At 50.7% G+C, this 16,834-nt stretch overlaps 1 protein-coding gene across 1 annotated transcript in view; it reads left to right on the top strand.

The window, feature by feature from the left end:
- Positions 1 to 16,444, top strand: part of STK35 (serine/threonine kinase 35) — a 37,185-nt gene extending 20,741 nt beyond the window's left edge. Inside the window, exon 4 of the mRNA XM_042229825.2 lies at positions 15,214 to 16,444. The gene's annotated coding sequence lies outside the window, so the exon portion shown is untranslated. The remainder of the gene's footprint in view (positions 1 to 15,213) is intronic.
- The last annotated feature ends 390 nt before the right edge of the window (positions 16,445 to 16,834 follow it).

The following is a 16,834-nucleotide window of genomic DNA, read 5'->3' as shown; positions in this document are numbered from 1 at the left end:
TCACCTACAGTATCTTATTTATCACATCATCTGGGCAACTATTCTGTTCTCTGCCATCATTCTGCAGATGAGGAAGCTGAGAATTCACTACAGTTCTGAGAGTCAGGATTTGAAACCAGGTACCTGACTGGAAATTCCACTGTTCCATCCTGCCTCCTAGAGTCTCTTTCAAAGCATCTTTGGTGTGTTTCTATTTTGAGGCAGATGCTGGGTCCCTGTCCTGTCAGCTCCACACGAGAGGCCCCCAGGTATTAGTGTCAGCGCTGCCCGTGGGCATCCTTCATAGTCCGACGGTCTTGGCACAGTGCACTGCAGCAGGGCCACCTTCTCCTTCAGGTGAGGTCACCTGTGTGTTGATTCCTCTTCCATCACCATGACACAGCCTCAAACATAGGTAGGCGAGGCAAGACTGGGATGGTGAGGCGCCCGTATAACCAGGGGCCAGGCAAGGGTAGGCAGAAGCCACACAAGCAGACAGAGGTTAAAATTGGAAAGCAGGGGGCCCAAAGCACACCCCAGGGGGGCAGCAGGAGAGCACAGGCACCACGGGGACAGGACAGTCCACACACCAGGACAGGGAAGGGCTCTGACGTGACACAGGCATCCTGCTGTCTCTGATCCCCGGGGCCTGGAAGAAGCCCATTCTGAGTGAGCTTAAGTAAAGGTTGATGAGGATCTAAAGCAAAATGGCAGGGGTTGCTGGGTTTCTTCCTGACCCATCTTCCAGCTCATTTACTGACCAGAGTGGAGGGCTTTCATGAATTTCATCCCTGTTGTTGATCCAGCTGTCTGCAGCCCTGTGTTGAGTGATTCTGAGGCCAAGTCAGATTGGTGAGCAAGAGCCCTCTTACTGCAGACACTTGCCTAGCAGTGGTCTTGATAGCATAGACCCCACTGTTGTCCTCTACGACTCCCAAGTTCTCCACGGACTTGAGAACAACTTAATTGTAGTAGGCGTGGCTGGGGAGAAATATAGGAAGCCTGCAGAGAGTGAAGGGAAAGCTTGCTGGAGAAGGTGGTGCCTTGGGCTGGTTCTTGAAGGCAGGTTTAGGGACACTTTGTAAGCCAGGTGGTAAGTGAGATGATCACATCTCAGGGTTTGTCTGAAACTCGCCCTGGCACACGGTGGCCTTGTTGAGTATAGGAACTTGGCTGGTGAGGGGAGAGAGGACTGTTGTAGTGAAATCCCCAACTGGAGGGGCATTCGAGACCAGGGCCTGGAGAGAATGCCCAAGGTCTGTCTTGATAAACTAGGGCAGTAGCATTTAAGCTCTCAGCCCCTCTTTTCATTTCCGCTAGTGAGTCTTCTGTGATTTTACAGAATCAAAGGAAATGGAGACCTCCTCCAGCATTTCTAGGATTCAGAGGCATGGCAGGCCTTAAAACTGCCAGCTGAGTTTAAAATAAATCAATACCATAAAATACTGCAATGAATTTCCTAACTTTAAAGGAATTTCACTTTCAGTTAGAGGTGCCAGGGGAAAGCTATAACTCAGCCTGCATCATACACAGGTCAGAATTCTGTATTTTGTTTCTTTGTAAAAGAAAGTGATGTCTGGGGACTCGGGAGGAATGGATTAGAGCCACCCAGGCACCCCTTAGGGCATGACGAGGAAGATGAAAATGCTTCTATTTCCCCAGACTGCATAGAGGAGCCAGATGTGGGACCTGGGCAGGTAATCTTATGAATGGTAGATAACCTTGGCTTTTTGTCATTCTGAGACCTGGCCGTGGAGAAGTAGTGGAAAGCAGGCGGGGTATATGGTATATCATGTTGGATTTTGGTATTAAACTTCTATTCCAGTGGAAGAGTCACAGATGATGTGAGCCAGTTGACTCAGTCTGTGTTTACTTCCATCCTTTTGCAAAAAGGAAGCTCTTAAATATCGTGTACAGCACCCTTTTGTGTTTTTCCTTTCTGCTTTTTTCAGACATGTCTTAGACATGTCTTCCCGGAGAGTTCCAGTCTAGGGCAGAGCTAAGGCATGGACAGAAAGAGGGGAGGGCTGTCAGATCTTGGCAGAATGCATGGCCTTTCCAGCCCAGCCCAGCCTTGTACCAGACGTAAGGAGAGCTGGAAGTCACAGCCAAAGACTTATTTGTTGTTAGTAACCAGATTGCAGGCTTGGATGTGATGAATGTTTGGATGGAATCGTTGGTTTGTATGGGACAGCAGAAATGAGTGTGAATATACCACACCCAAGACCAAACAACAGGGTGACTTTTACCTTCCCCCTGCAAAAAAAAAAAAAGTTGCTTGGGAGTTTAGGCCAGTTGCCTAACCTGAAATCCAGATGTCACCACTGAGGTGATCCAGGGATCATCCTCCGTCCCCCCACCCTGAGCATCTCGGGGCACGGGCACCTACCAGGCGTATCCCAGAGAGCCTTCGGAAGTACATCACTCCAGCCTGATGTTTAGGAAGCCCTATAGCAGGAGGACAGCAGTCCCCAGAACTCCAGTTTCCCAACTACTCTTTAGAATTTCACTGAGATGAAATGAAATGCTGTTACAGTAGTAACAGCATAGGCAGACCCAGGTGCATCTTCAGAATCCACAGCCTCATTCTGCACAGCCCAGGTAGAGTTCAGTGGCAGGAACTGAGAGTGTTGGGGCTAAGAAGTTTTCTGCTTAACAGACCCAGAATCTGTCCTGTGACACCTGCCTGCTCCTCCTCCCCACCCCCCGCCATGGCCCCACAGGAAGCTTGGATCGAGGCCTGAGAACTAGGAGGGGCTGCTGGGTTCCAGTCGGGCTCTGTCTAATATACTTACCTAGCGTGGGACTTTGGACAGGTCACACACAGTAGGTCCTGGATGCCTCATCCAGAAAACCAGTAGTATGAAAGGACCACTCAGCCCAGCCCCCTTTCCCCTCCTGCCCCAGCCCCGGGATGTTCAGAGCTCCACAGTGGGTGAAGTCCTAGGAGGGGGACTCCAGATTCTGGCACAGTTTCTTTCTTGTGCGTGTGTCTTGGGACTGAGGTGAGGCCCTGTGGCCTTCTGTCAGAGAGGGGGGAGGAAAGCAATTGAACTTGTCCTCAGGCTTCCCAGACCCTGGGGAAATGGGCTTCTACGCCGTAGTAACAGTGAGCGAGAGTCCTTCGGGGGAACAACAGATCATGTGAGGCCACTGTGAGACAGGAGGTTGCTCTTAGAAGAGGAAGGGGAAGTTGAGGGCCAGCAGGCGCGGGACAGGGAGAAGTGATGGGGTTGGAGACAGGCTTCTGTCTCTTGAGTGGAATCTTAGACATAGCTTTGAACCAGACTAGGAAATTGCACTTGCTTGTTCCACAGGCATGTATTAAGCACCTGCTGTGTGCCTGGCATGGGCCGTGGAGATGAAAATTTCTCCTGGCCTCAGTCCATCTAAACCTGAGACATCTGAGTCTGGAAGTCCTCACTTATAAAGTGAGGTTGCCAGCACTTGCCCATAGGTTTTTCAGGAGGAGTAAATTGAAAAATTCATGTAAAACTAGCCTAGGGGTGCTGGGCATGCAGTAGGTACTCCACAGCTGTCGAGTCCTGCTGTTCTTTCATACCAGCTCTTGGCATGCATAATACAGTAACAGAGAAGTATCTCAGAATGTGTGCAGGTTCTTGTCCCCCTCTCCGCCCCCTGCCCAAAAAAACACTGAAAATGAAACACCTTCTTGGGCTCAAGGTGACCTCCATAGCCCCAGGGCCCCCTTCACAGCCTTTATTTGATGACTGAGTCTTGCTGTATTGCATTCTTCCTCTTTGTAATCAGCTTCTGATTAGTTGACTGATGGGTCTGGCTCTTCTGGGTCCTTATTTGCATTTTCACCCTGCTGTAATTATGTCTCAAGAAGACAGCATTTTGTTTTTGTATTGACTTTTGCTTTTTAGAGCTGAAAACTTGTGCAGTGTCCTGTCACATGGGTAGGCTGGTTGTCCTGACAAAGAGCATCTTTCTAGCTCTGGCATCACTTTTTTCCTTTTTTTGATAGTTGTACATCAGAAGCATGATTGTTGGCTATGAAGTTGATTTTGGGAGCCACCCGATTTGTAAACTGGGCAATGCTTTGTATTGGGAGTTAAGGAACGGAATACTGAGGAAGGAGGTGAAGAGAGAAGGTCTGTAGTCTGTTGCCTTCAGGCTTCTAAGTGCAAATACCAGAAGCAGAGGGGTGGCACTTAAGTTCAGCCCTTCAGCTGTCCTGTCACACCTTGGTTTGAACTCTTTATAGGCCTTGGGGTGGAGAATGGCCCCACCTGCCTTCCACAGATCTCCTTTCTGGAACCCAAGAGAGCCTGAGTCCTTTTTTGCACTTGTTTAGCAAATGCTTAAGAAGAGCTTTTGCAGCTTGGTGGTGGTTCTTACATGCACTGTGTTTGTTTCTGTATAGCGTCAGGCCTGCTGCAGCCTGGAGCCTTTGTCATCTGTCAGGCATGGTGGGGGAGGTGCCAGGGAGCGCCTCCTCTCACCTAAACTTACTGAGCACAGGCTGTTTGCCGGATTCATCCCCTCCCCATTTACTGTCTTGTTAAATCCTCACATGGGTGGCTTCCTAGGTGCTGTGTCCACCGTGCTCCCACAGGGCACATGGCTAGTGCCCGCCAGCTCCAGGCTACAGCTTGGGCATCCATGCTCTTTTCCATCGGGTTTCCAAAGATATGGCAACACAGTGGTGTCTCATAGCTCCCAGGAACTCAGAGGACCATGTGCTGGCTTTTTGTTGAAGTAGTGGCAACAGCAGGATGTGTGACTTCAGGTGGCCCTTGGAGAAAGGAGAGCAGGCAAGGTCTTCTGAGCAGGAGTGTGAGCAAAGACAGACCACTGGGGATCTGCGGAAGGAGCAGACCTTTGGGTCGGTCCATGCAGAGGCTCAAGTTGGAGAGGGAAGTAACACCAGTTTGCCAGGAGCCTTGAATGTCAGTCTAAGGAGAGTGAACCTCATCCTGCAGAGAAGGTGGCAGTGGTGTGCACTGCTCGGGTTTTGACAGATGAGTCTGTCTCAGAGATAGAGAGGGCGATGGGATGCTGCACCCAAAAGGCCTGTCTTCACAAGGTACGAGGCCTGCCCTGCGAGCAGAGACCCTGTGCTCCCGTTTTTGCTTTTGAATCTGATATGCTGATACACCTAGGTTTGAATCACAGCTCTGTCTCTTACCAGTGAAGTGCTTTGGGCAAGTCACCTAACTTCTCTAGGCCCCTATTTCCTTACCCATTAAATGATGCCTGTTTAACACTGATGCTTACTGTATACTGTTGGGAGGACTAAATGCACAAGAAACAAAGGGCCCAGTGCAGTTCCTCGCTCACAGCAGGAGTTCGGTAAGTGGTGGCTGCCTCTGTATAGTTCCTCGTTCTGTTTGTTTTTGCCAAATCTCTTAGGCTAATCATTCGTTTTTGCTTCATTTCTCACTAACAATTTGCAGTGCCCTTCTTTTCCCTAAGAAAGTGCCAAGCCTTTAGCAAGTGCCCCTCGTGAGTTCCTCTCGACACACTGGGCTTCAGACTTCTTGCTGTAACCAGAGTCCATATGGTCTCCTTTGGCCCAGACCACTCTGGGTACGACCTTGTTTGAGCTGTGATTTTAACAACCACAAATTGTTCCATCCCCATATGGTGAGCCTCCTCTCTCCTGTAGCTCTGACAGCTCTTTAGACATCTTCCTCCTGGCTAAGGGCCCAAGAGGTGAGAACTCTCCCGGGAGCCCACCCTCTCCCCTGAGCCCTTTCTCTGCTAATCACAGCAGCCACAGCTGAACCCCAGTCTCTTTAGGGGCCAATTGAGGCTGTCGGCAGCTTTCATTTCATCCTCTCACTTATTTAATAAGTTGAGGGGGGCGGAATTGGGGTATCTCCCTAGCTGACTGCCAATTACCAGGCCTGTTTCTGGAGACAAAAAAGTTCCCCCTTAGTTTGTCTGGAATGAGTTCCACCTGGACCTGTTCACCACCTGAGCTGGTTTAGGGAAATCCCCAACCCCCAGACCCTGACAGCCCAGTGACTTCTCCAGGCCAAAAAGACTGGGTTTAATTGGATCTGCGTCCTCAGACCCAGGTGAATGACTACATGCAAATCCCTAGAGACCTCCAAATCGCAGACTCTTAGGTCTTGCCCCATGGTTCTTCTTTTCGTACATTTGGCAAACTTATAAATACTATCAGCATGCTTCAGGGAATGAGAAGGTTTAAGACAGTATTGAGCCGGTCAGCAGTGGCCACACCACAGACACTGCTGTAACAGGAACGAGTCTCCGTGCTGCAGTTGCACGGTACTGTTGGCTGCCCTGACTGAATTTGGGATGTTCTGGAGATAAAGACGCCTTGTGTTGCATCCACACACCATCCTGGCTTTAAGCTCTGCTCACTCCTGTCTCCCTGTAGCCATGCCCTTCTGTATACTGGGCCTGCCACTGCTGCCATGAGAGCATGGGCCCTTGTTGTGCTGCGTGGGGCACTGCTTGAGCTCAGCTGGCATGCATAGAGCCCACCTCCTGTTAGTGACATTTGTCCCCTTTAAGGGCATCTTGGGTTCCACTTGAAAGCCTGTAGGAGACGGGCCTCGCCATCCCACCGCTCTGTGTGGAGGGGGCCCCCCTACCCTGACTGCCAGCGCACAGTGCCCAGTCCTCCTTTGCCTGAGATGACCCCATGCTGCCTTCTAGCTAGAGGGTTTCCTCAGTGGAGACGGAGCCTACAAAGCTCAGTACTCCTTGGGTCCTGGATTCCTCAGACTCTGCATGTTGAGGATATTTCCCCAGAAAAATTGACATGACTCACATACATTGTGGAGAAGGCAATGGCACCCCACTCCAGTACTCTTGCCTGGAAAATCCCATGGATAGAGCAGCCTAGAAGGCTACAGTCCATGAGGTTGCTGAGAGTCGGACACGACTGAGCAACTTCACTTTCACGCATTGGAGAAGGAAATGGCAACCCACGCCAGTGTTCTTGCCTGGAGAATCCCAGGGACGGGGTTGCCTGGTGGGCTGCCGTCTATGGGGTCACAGAGTTGGACACGACTGAAGCGACTTAGCAGCAGCACATGCATTGAGATGTGTCCTGTGCCTTCAGGAGGATTTCTGCCCATTCTTGAGGTTAGAAGGACCCTTGGTCCCAAGCCCCTCAGCACATGGAGAAACTGTGTCCCGAGAAAAGAGTAGGGGGTGTTTGATGAGCCTGGGAGCCAGGTTCCCCCTGTACTCTGGCCACCAGGCAGGTCAGTGTCTCCATAGACCGCCACATGGGGGTACACGCCTCCGGTTGCGTTTGTGCTGTCGCAGCCTGGGTGACAGTCTGCCTTTCGAGAACTCACGGGGCACTTGCACTGGATGTGCGTCAGTAGGTGAGGAGGATGTGAAAATGGGAGGGATGGTTTCTCAGGCAAAGTGAAGACCTCTGGCTGCACAGGGGCTGCTGCTTAGTTCCTCACGGGGCTGCCCTGTCCCGCCGCCTGTGTCCACCGTCCATGTCCTCCCAGTGTGGAGAATGGGAGCGCTAGGGATGAACCTCCAGCCCCTGGAGCCGCGTCAGCTAAGGGGACTTATGGACATTTTTTGGCAGATGGCTGGACCTGGAAGAAGGCTACAGTGGAACTTTAAGATCTGGGAAATCTGCAGAGTTGAGGCCAAATCCAAGTCTTCTGGTCCTTCTCATTAACCCTTTACCGTGACTGACTGAGACTGGGGACATTCTCTGAAGCCAGGCTGCTCCAGCTAGCCACAGCCAGGTTTCAGGCTCCCTCTCAGTTGAAGCAGACTTGTTTGCAGACTGGGCTGTCTTCTTCCCCATGAGAGCCGGTGTTCTGTGGCGAAGTCAGTAAGAGGGGTAGTCACGGAGGAGCCTCCTGGTTCTGTCACTGATAGGCTGTTGTTATGTCAGGAAAGCCCTTCCTCCCCTTGTGCCCATTTCTCTCACTTGGTTCTGAGGGTGTGGGGGTACCAGACTGGGGGAGCACAGTGTAGCATGGGAGAAAAACAGCACCAGCCAAACCCCAGCTTGTCCCCTTGCAGCCACTGAAGTATGGAGAGGTGGCCAGCCTCCTGGGGTGGGGTGAGCGTCTGTCTGCACCTGGCTTGCTGGATGTTCAGTCAGAACTCAACCAAAGGCAGGGGTTTCAAAGCCATATTTTTATGTTAAACTCCTGTCGTGTTGAATGAATGGTTCCATGAAGCTCGTAAATTAATTTTTTATTGCCATGTGCTAACTCCCAGTTCCTATCAGTCACGCAGTATTCCAGCTCCTTTTGCACTTGGCAACCTGAGAGGCTCCAGGGAAGCACGGGACTGTCCCTGTCCCCCAGGAAGCTTGTTGTTAGCGGTGATGAGAAGATGCGGAGTGTGGTTAGTGGGGGGGGGGTCTCTCTGGTCATCCTGTGCCTGCTCACCAGGGAACAGAGAAGAGTCCCTGAGGTGGCTGGGCCCCTGGGACTGCTTCCCGGAGGAGGCAGGCGCCATCTGAGCTGACAGCAAGGGGCAGGGCAGGGAGCAGCGCAACGAGACCTGCCGTTCTTGAGGCCCAAAGGAAGATGGACCGTCAGAGCAGGACGGACGCTGTCGCCTCCAGAGAAGACTGACACGAGGCCGGTCCGTCTTGTCTGGAGTTTTTGCCTGAGTGGATGAGAGGTGTTGGTTTGGGGGATGTCTCTGAGGCTTGATTAGGTATCTTGTGTGTCTCACCGAGCCCATCATGGGGCTTCACGCCTGCAAAATAGACGTTTCCACATTGTCAGCTGAGAAAACTGAGACTTGACTGAGCTGCGGTGTAAACTTTAGATCTTTCTACTCTAAACCCCAGGCCCTTGACAGAGCGCTAACTGTGCCATTCTGTAACCTGTGGTCTGTGAACGGTGCTCCTGCCACACTGGGGACCCGCTGCTGGGCTTCTGCCTTGTTTTGGTCCCCTGGTCAGGACTCAGAGACCACAGAGCCCAGCACCAAGGCCTTCCAGGTTGTCTAAACCTGCTGTGAAGCTCCTGCTGGGTAGGCTTCGGTGCTCTCTGAACTCTCCCTTTCCTTGACACCGTGCCCTTTCTGGGTACGTGGAGACATTGTTATCCCATTTGTAGTGTCTGCTTCCTTTTCTTTTACCCTGACAATAGGACCTCATATGCTGTGCAGTGAGGTGTCCACAGTAGTCGTCCCTGGTTTTGCTCTGTGCTGAGCACCACTGTTGGCTTAGCCGAGCCTTAGAGAAGTGATACGCCAGAAAGCTTGGCTCCCTGGCCTCAGTCCCTCTGACAGATTAGACAGTAGTCCTAGAGCCACTGACAGCCCCCCATCTTCCCCCTCCCCATTCCACCCACCTGCCCCCCCACCCCTGCCAGGGCTGGCATGTTGATATCTTTAATGAAAAGCCAGCTGTCTAGTATGTAAAACAAATGAAAATGACTCATTTCGAAGCTAATCCTGCTTAGAACGAGAGGCTAGCCCTCTGTGACCCTGAGATTACCCTGCCTCTGAGCTTCCCCAGAATGATATGCTGGAAATGAATAACCTGAGCCTCGATGCGCTTATCCATAAAATGGAGAAAATTCCTATATGGTCCTTTGCCTGAACAAAAGGAAGCTTTGCATATCGGGCCTTGCACGATGTCTAGTTTTTTCACAAACATCAGTAAGTGCAGTGCTAAGACCACCAGCTAGGACGTTGGGAGAGCTTAGGTAAGGGTGAATTCTTGGCTTCCCACCCAATGACACCACGATTTGAGTATGCCAGTCAGGTGACTATTTTCTGATAAATACATGAGAGGCAGAGAGGAATAGAGAGAACCAGAGTTTCTGTTTGAATCCCAGTCAACCCTTTACATCTTTTTGGATTTTATTTCAAATCCTAAAAGGTGATTCTGTTAAAGTGCTGCACTCAATATGCCAGCAAGTTTTGGAAAACTCAGCATTGGTCACAGGGCTGGAAAAGGTAAGTTTTCTCTCCAGTCCCAAAGAAGGGCAATGCCAAAGAATGCTCAAACTACGGCACAGTTGCACTCACCTCACACACTAGCAAAGTGCTCACAATCCTTCAGGCTAGGCTTCAATAGTACGTGAACTGAGAACTTGCAGATGGATTTAGAAAAGGCAGAGGAACCAGAGATCAAATTGCCAGCATCTATTGGATCATAGAAAAAGCTAGAGAATTCCAGAAAAACATCTACTTCTGCTTCATTGACTACATTAAAGCCTTTGACTATGTAGACCACAACCAACTGTGAAAAATTCTTAAAAAGATGGGAATACCAGACCACCTTACCTGCCTCCTGCGAAGCCTGTGTGCAGGTCAAGAAAAAACAATTAGGACTGGACATGGAACAACACACTGGTTCAAAAATGGGAAAGGAGTATGTCAAGGCTGTATATTGTCACCCTGCTTATTAACTTATATGCAGAGTACATCATGCGAAATGCTGGGCTGGATGAAGCACAAGCTGGAATCAAGATTGCCAGAAGAAATATCAATAACCTTAGATACACAGATGACACCACCCATCTGGCAGAAAGCGAAGAGGAACTAAAGAGCCTCTTGATGAAAGTGAAAGAGGAGAGTGAAAAGGCTGGCTTAAAACTCAGTGTTCAAAAAATGAAGATCATGGCATCCGGTCCCATCACTTCATGGCAAATAGATGGGGAGAAAATGGAAGCAGTGACAGACTTTATTTTCTTGGGCTCCAGAATCACTGTGGACAGTGACTGTAGCCATGAAATTAAAAGATGCTTGTTCCTTGAAAGAAATGCAATGACAAACCTAGACAGCATATTAAAAAGCAGAGCCATTACTTTCCCTACGAAGGTCCATATAGTCAAAGCTGCGGTTTTCCAGGAGTCATGTACGGGTGTGAGAGCTGGCCATTAATAAAGACTGAGCACCGAAGAATTGATGCCTTCGAACCTTGGTGCTGGAGAATACTCTTGAGAGTCCCTTAGCCAGAAAGAAGATCAAACCAGTCAACCCTAGAGGAAATCAACTCAATATTCATTGCAAGGACTGATGCTGAAGCTGAAGCTCCAACACTTTGGCTACCTAATGGAAGAGCTAACACATTGGAAAAGACCCTGATGCTGGGGAAGATTAAAGGCAGGAGGAGAAGGGGATGACAGAGGATGAGATGGTTGGGTGGCCTCACCGACTCGATGGACATGAGTTTGATCAAACTCTGGGAATGGCGGAGGACAGGGAAGCCTGGCGTGCTGCTGTCCATGGGGTCGCAAAGAGTTGGACACAACTGAGCAACTGAACAACAACCACCCTTCACCAACCATTTCACCTTTTACAACTTGGTATGTAACCTCTTGAGACTAAAATCTGTAGGGAGAGCCTTTTTCATGGATAGATGTGTCTGTAGAGTATTGTGAGGACTGTGGCTCAGTGTTCCCTGCTCACCTTAGCAGCCCAGAGCAAGGACTTTTGTGTTTCAGATTTCTAGGTCCCTGGACTTCAAAAATCCACCTTTAGGCGTGAGCAGGTTGAAGGGTGCTGAGGATACCTTTGCCACCATCTGGCTGCCCTTGGGGCAAAGGCGTGGCCATGGAAAGCTAGCCCCCACCCCCTCAACCACCACCCTGCCTGCCCTTATTCTTAAATCTCCGTTTTGAAAACATAGAAAGTTCCCAAATTAAGCTTTGACTCCAGATGAGTTATAGAGAGAAAGATATAAGGTAGAGAGCTTCCTCCATGCCCCACTGCTGGGGGCATGCCCCACTCACCCCTCACAGCTGACCCCAGAGGGCAAATAGCTTCCCCGTTTGTTAGGAGGGAAAAAAAGATTTGGATAATGTAAGTGACTAAGGTGAAAGTGCCGAGTGAAAGTGTAGCTGTGGCTCCCAGATAGTTTTCAATCCTCTGATTGCCAGACTTAGATGTTCTGAAGGAGAGTAGAGTTTAAAAGCTGAGAAGTGGAGGTAGGAGATGGAAGACAACTTTTTTAACCACTCCCACTTACTTTTCATTATCGTTTCATCAAAGAAGTGACATTTTGACCAAAGTAGGAAGGCCATACCTTTTAGGATAAAGGGTAATCGTCTGTTTACCCGGCTGTTCCCAGTCTGTGAGCTGAGGACTAGGGGCGGGCATTGGCTGTGTGAGCCCGTTCTGTCCCCAGCCCCATGGCTGCCTGCTCCCATCTCTTCTTTACCCAGCTTTTGTTCTCCAGCCTGCTGATGGCCTTAATGGGAGCAGTTTGGTTCCTCAGCTTCCTTGGACAGACCAGACAACTGCTTGGCTGGCAGAGAAGCCTGCCAGAAGGCTGCTCGCTGCCTGGCTGGCACCACATCCCCTTTGTGCTCTGGACCTCAGACCCATGCAGAGGTACTTCAGCCAAGCCTTCCACAAGCCTTTTCTGAGTGAATCTGTTTATAGGTGAAGGGATTAAATGGCTTTTAAACTCTACTTAAGCTCTTCTTGTCTCTCTAGGGAGGGATTCCACATGTAATAAAAAGCAGGAGCTTTGGAGTGAGACAGACCTAGGTTCAACCCTTTTCTCCGCCACTTATTAGCCATGCAGGTCTTCTCTCTGAACTTTCATTTCCCTGTCTCTGAAACTGGGGCCACAACAGCTCCCACGTAGTATGGTGGTTGAGTGAGAAGAGGCAATAGATGTAAAACATGTGTGTCCAGTGAGTGGGAAGCAGTGTAAGAGGGTTGACAGCCTTACTAAGTTGTTACCTATGAAAGTGGCCTACATTTATATGTCATAGAACATGCCTGGTACATAATCAGTGCTGACCAAGTGATTGCTGTTACGATCATTATAGAGAAATAAGGAAGTCGGATGTGCTGGGGGAACTTAGTTCTAGAGCTAACATAAAAAAGGGAAGAATTTGCCATCACCTTCCTGGGCCCCTTACCCCCAGGAGACATCTCAAATATAGACTGTTAGAGCCACTGATGGAGCCAGCTTGGGAAGCGCTAAAAGGAGGCTCGTAGCAGAAAGGCTCTGGGCTATGAGGCTGGAGAAGAGGGGCTGAGGGCTGGTCCTGCTGCTCTGCTGTGGGGCAGGTGGCTCCATCTCTGGGTCTGTAGCCTTGTTAACTCCTCACAGGTGAGCTCATCAGGCAGGTGGGAGACAGGAGTGCACTGCCATTGGCACCTCACCTGCAGGCCAGCCACGTCACCAGTTTCCACTGTGCTCAGAGGGATGGCTTCGCCTACTTGGAGGGCTCTACTATGGTCAGAAGTCAGTGTTCCAGCTGAAACGGCCAAGGCAAGCCGTGACTGATGCCGAGAACCAGGCACTCGGAGCGGAGGTGTGGCACCTGCTAGGAGGAATGCCGAGGGCCCACCTCTGGGCTGCTCCTGGCTGGGGCCAAACCATTCCTGTTCTGGGAGGGCCTGCTGCTGCTTTACCTCAACCCATGTGGTCTGAGCCCTTCCCACTCCAGGCTGTAGGGAACCCGACCCCTGCTCTCTTCCAGGGAGGTTGCAGCCATGGGCTCCCTGGGGAAGGTACACCTTCTCTCATGGGAGATGGAGAAGAATGCAAAGCCAGCATTCTCTCTGGAAGAAAGGGTCGTATTTTTCTTGTCCCTGCCCACTGGGCAGAAGCAGGCGGACCTGTGGATTGTCCTGAGGTGTCCTACCAGGAGGGCCAGTGCCAAAGCTGGAGGGAGCATGGAGGAGCCTGTGGAAATGTCAGCCGTGTCCTGGCAAGGGACCCAGTGGTTACAGCAGTCATGCCGGTGTCTCCAGCACTCTCACAAAGTGCTGGGCACATGGTTTGACCTTCTTCAGGCACACTGTGTTCTGCTAGTTTCTTATGTAAAAGAGACTTCTGGCTTCTGAATTTCCCTGCCGGCACTGCTTTTCAGCTGCTGTAGGCTACCTTCCTGTTGTGACTGACGGTCATCCGTTTGAGGTTGTCCTCAGCTTGGGTCCAGCCAGGGGAGGGAGGAAAGCAGTGTTGAAAAGGACATCATTGATTCCAAAGATTATGTCAGCATGACCATACCGCTTCGCAGGCCTTTCTTGTATCTCACAAGGGCTCAATGTCTTAGATGGTGAAGGTCCCCCCAAGCCTTCCCTCCCCCATCTCTGGTTGCTCTGCTTCACCTACTGGCAGCAGCAGGGAGAAGGCACTCGGCCTGCTGAGTGGAGCTAGAACTGGGGATGGCTGCAGGACCATCCCAGGATGTGCTCGCGATGACTGTGTTTTTCCAAGTCAAAAACTGGCGTACAAGACCCACCAGTGGAGGTTTGTTGAGGGGGATTAATAGGCAAAGCAACAGAAGCAGCAGAAAAGAAGGCTGGGGCGGAGAGGTCCCAGCGTCTCCTTCCGAGATCAGATACTTCTCCAGCGCCTTTATCATCCATTCTCACTTGACTCCACACAGGGACCCCAGGTCACGCCTCCCCTGTGTCCCACAGTCTGGTCTCTCATCTGCAGGTGTGGAAGGTTCTCCACCATCCACGGTGTGTGGAGGAGCTCAGAGAAGAGCCTGGGTCTGGGCTCTGGGATCCCTCACTACTCTAGGGACCTTTCCCAGGGATCTTTCTTATTCATCCAAGGACATGGTTTTTTCCCACTAAAAAGTACAGTGTGACAGTGTGATGTGTACTCAGTACCAAAAATACAGAGGGAGAGAGGAGGAAGAGGAAAATCCACCCATGACAAGTGCGTTTCGGTGTATTTTGATGTGTTTTCTTGCCAGATTTCTTATCCTTGGAGGTTTTTGTCTTTTACGTAGCTGTGATCACACTGTGCATTATAGAACTTCATAGCCTTTTTCTTCCCACTTAACCCATGGAAATGCTTCTGCCACGCTTTGTTTAGAATGCCACACAGTTTTCTCATTTCCTCTGTAATGTGTCATTGCATAGATGGATCGTTTGCTTCAATCTCTCATTTTTGGATTTGCGGTTATTGCTTCAATTTAAATACTGCTTCTGTGGACATCTTTATTCATAAAGGCTTTTTCATATTTAGTATATTCAGTTAAACTTGATTTCCAGAAGTGGAATTATAGGGTCTAAATACATTTGAAGCTCTGAAAACGTCGCCAAATTGCTTTCTAGAAGGCTTTGTCATACTCTTCCAGTGGCATGCGTGTCCTTGCCGTGGTTCGCCTGGCTGGAGGCAGTAAGGATGGTTCAGTGGCCGAGGGCCATGGCCTCTTAAGCCTGACACATTCGTAATTTCTGGTTGGGGGCAAATGGCCGGGAGAGGATGGGCTCGTCAAGGAGTCGGGTCCTGCCATAGGCCAGGTACTTCACAGTCGTTACTCCACTCAAACCTCAAAAAGAGCCCCCATTTCACAGAAGAGGAAAGGAAGGCCGACCTGGAGAAGTAAATTGTCCAATATCACCATATCCTGCCGCCTCCAGTGAGGACTAGCCAGGCATCTCCCCGGGACCTGAGGATTACAGTGTGCTCTGAGTGTACAGATGTCAGGTAATGGGGGGAGGTGGTGGGGCTGGGATGGCACGTCGTGTTGTCAGACTGCAGCAGCTCATGGAGCCTTGAAGCCAGTGGAGGAGTCAAGCACCCTGGGTAAGGCTGGTCTGATTCGGTCGTTCAAATGGGCACTTAAAACTGATGAGACCATGGGTTGCCACGGAACGCTACTGACCTGGGTGGCCCGCCTGCCAGGCTTAGGCTATGCTTAGCTCTTTTCAGGCTCAGACTGGGAAAGTAGCACTGGGCAGGGTGGGGATCGCCCAGAGATAGTCTCTGCAGGTTGTTGTATTCTAGGCCTCCCCTAGAACAGGTTCCTGAAGCATAGGCCACTGGTCTTGCCATTCCCAGCTAGCTAGTAATAGTACGGCTAGGCACTGTTGTAAGCTTTCCATGTATTAGTTTATTTGGATCTTGTAATAACCTGTGATGTGGTACAGTGACCAGACCAAAGAACCAGACGACTCAGATTTGCTCACAGTCAAGTGGCAGAGCCTGTGGACTGGGCTGCAGTTCTGGCTCCAGCCTCCTTCCTAAGCACTGCAGTGTCCTGAGCATAGGGCCTAGCGGGTGGCTGGGAGACGAACACTGCCGCTGCCTGTGGGACTCTGGCCTTCCTTATGACCCAGGCGGGTAGCCTAGTGCAGGTTCTCAGAGCCCTGAGCCTCACTTTTCTTGTCTCTGAAATGGGATGAGAGGGTTGCTGTGAATGTTCAGGGCAGCCTGATTAGTCACAGAGGGAAGGAGGGGGTGGGGGGGATGAGGGATCTTGGCTGCCACGGTTCGGGGACAGATGACTAGGATGCTGTTCATCTTCTCTGGACAGGGTGTGGAAGCCAGGAGAGAGGGACTCAAATTTGTAGCCAGGGCCTCACATGTGGATTTCCAGCCGGAGCCTGCCCCTCAGGCAGTGAGGCGACCCGACGTGTGATGCTTAGCCTGCATCACAGCTGATCTGGAAAGGTGGGGGTAGTGTGTCCGGGACCTGGTGGCTGTAGTGCGGCTGGATTCACTCCCGAGAGTGAAACCAACTCCTGCACCCCGCCCCTGCACAGCTCCTGAATTCATCTGGGTTGGGTGTTGGCACCTAGGGAGGCATCTGGAGCTTGGAGGGCACCCACACCTACTGACCCACGTCCACTCTCCCTGCCTTCTGTCTTTCAGGTTGACCCTCGGGACCCACAGTCTCATCGTGTCTCGCACAGAATTCAGCAGAGGGCACAGGTGGTGGCTTGGCCGGTTGGTGATCTCCTGACAGCCGGGTCTCCAGCAATGTGAAGCTTTCATTTGGGTTTTCCCCCTCCTCTTACTTTTGCTTTATTTTTTTGTCCCCCCCCCCTTTTTTTTTTAATTTAAACGATTAAGACTTCAGAAGAGCAGGAAGTTATGCTGTGGACAGGCACCACTTTCTTTAAAGAAACTCAATATGGACAAAGCATATGTATAAATTTCACTTTTAATTTTTATAAGGGGTTAGGGAGGTAT

This window comes from Ovis aries, chromosome 13 (genome assembly GCF_016772045.2).
Source record: "Ovis aries strain OAR_USU_Benz2616 breed Rambouillet chromosome 13, ARS-UI_Ramb_v3.0, whole genome shotgun sequence".
In the NCBI taxonomy this organism is placed as follows: domain Eukaryota; kingdom Metazoa; phylum Chordata; class Mammalia; order Artiodactyla; family Bovidae; genus Ovis; species Ovis aries.
The sequence above is the reverse complement of the archived record's forward strand: the minus strand, read 5'-3'. Positions and strand labels throughout refer to the sequence as shown.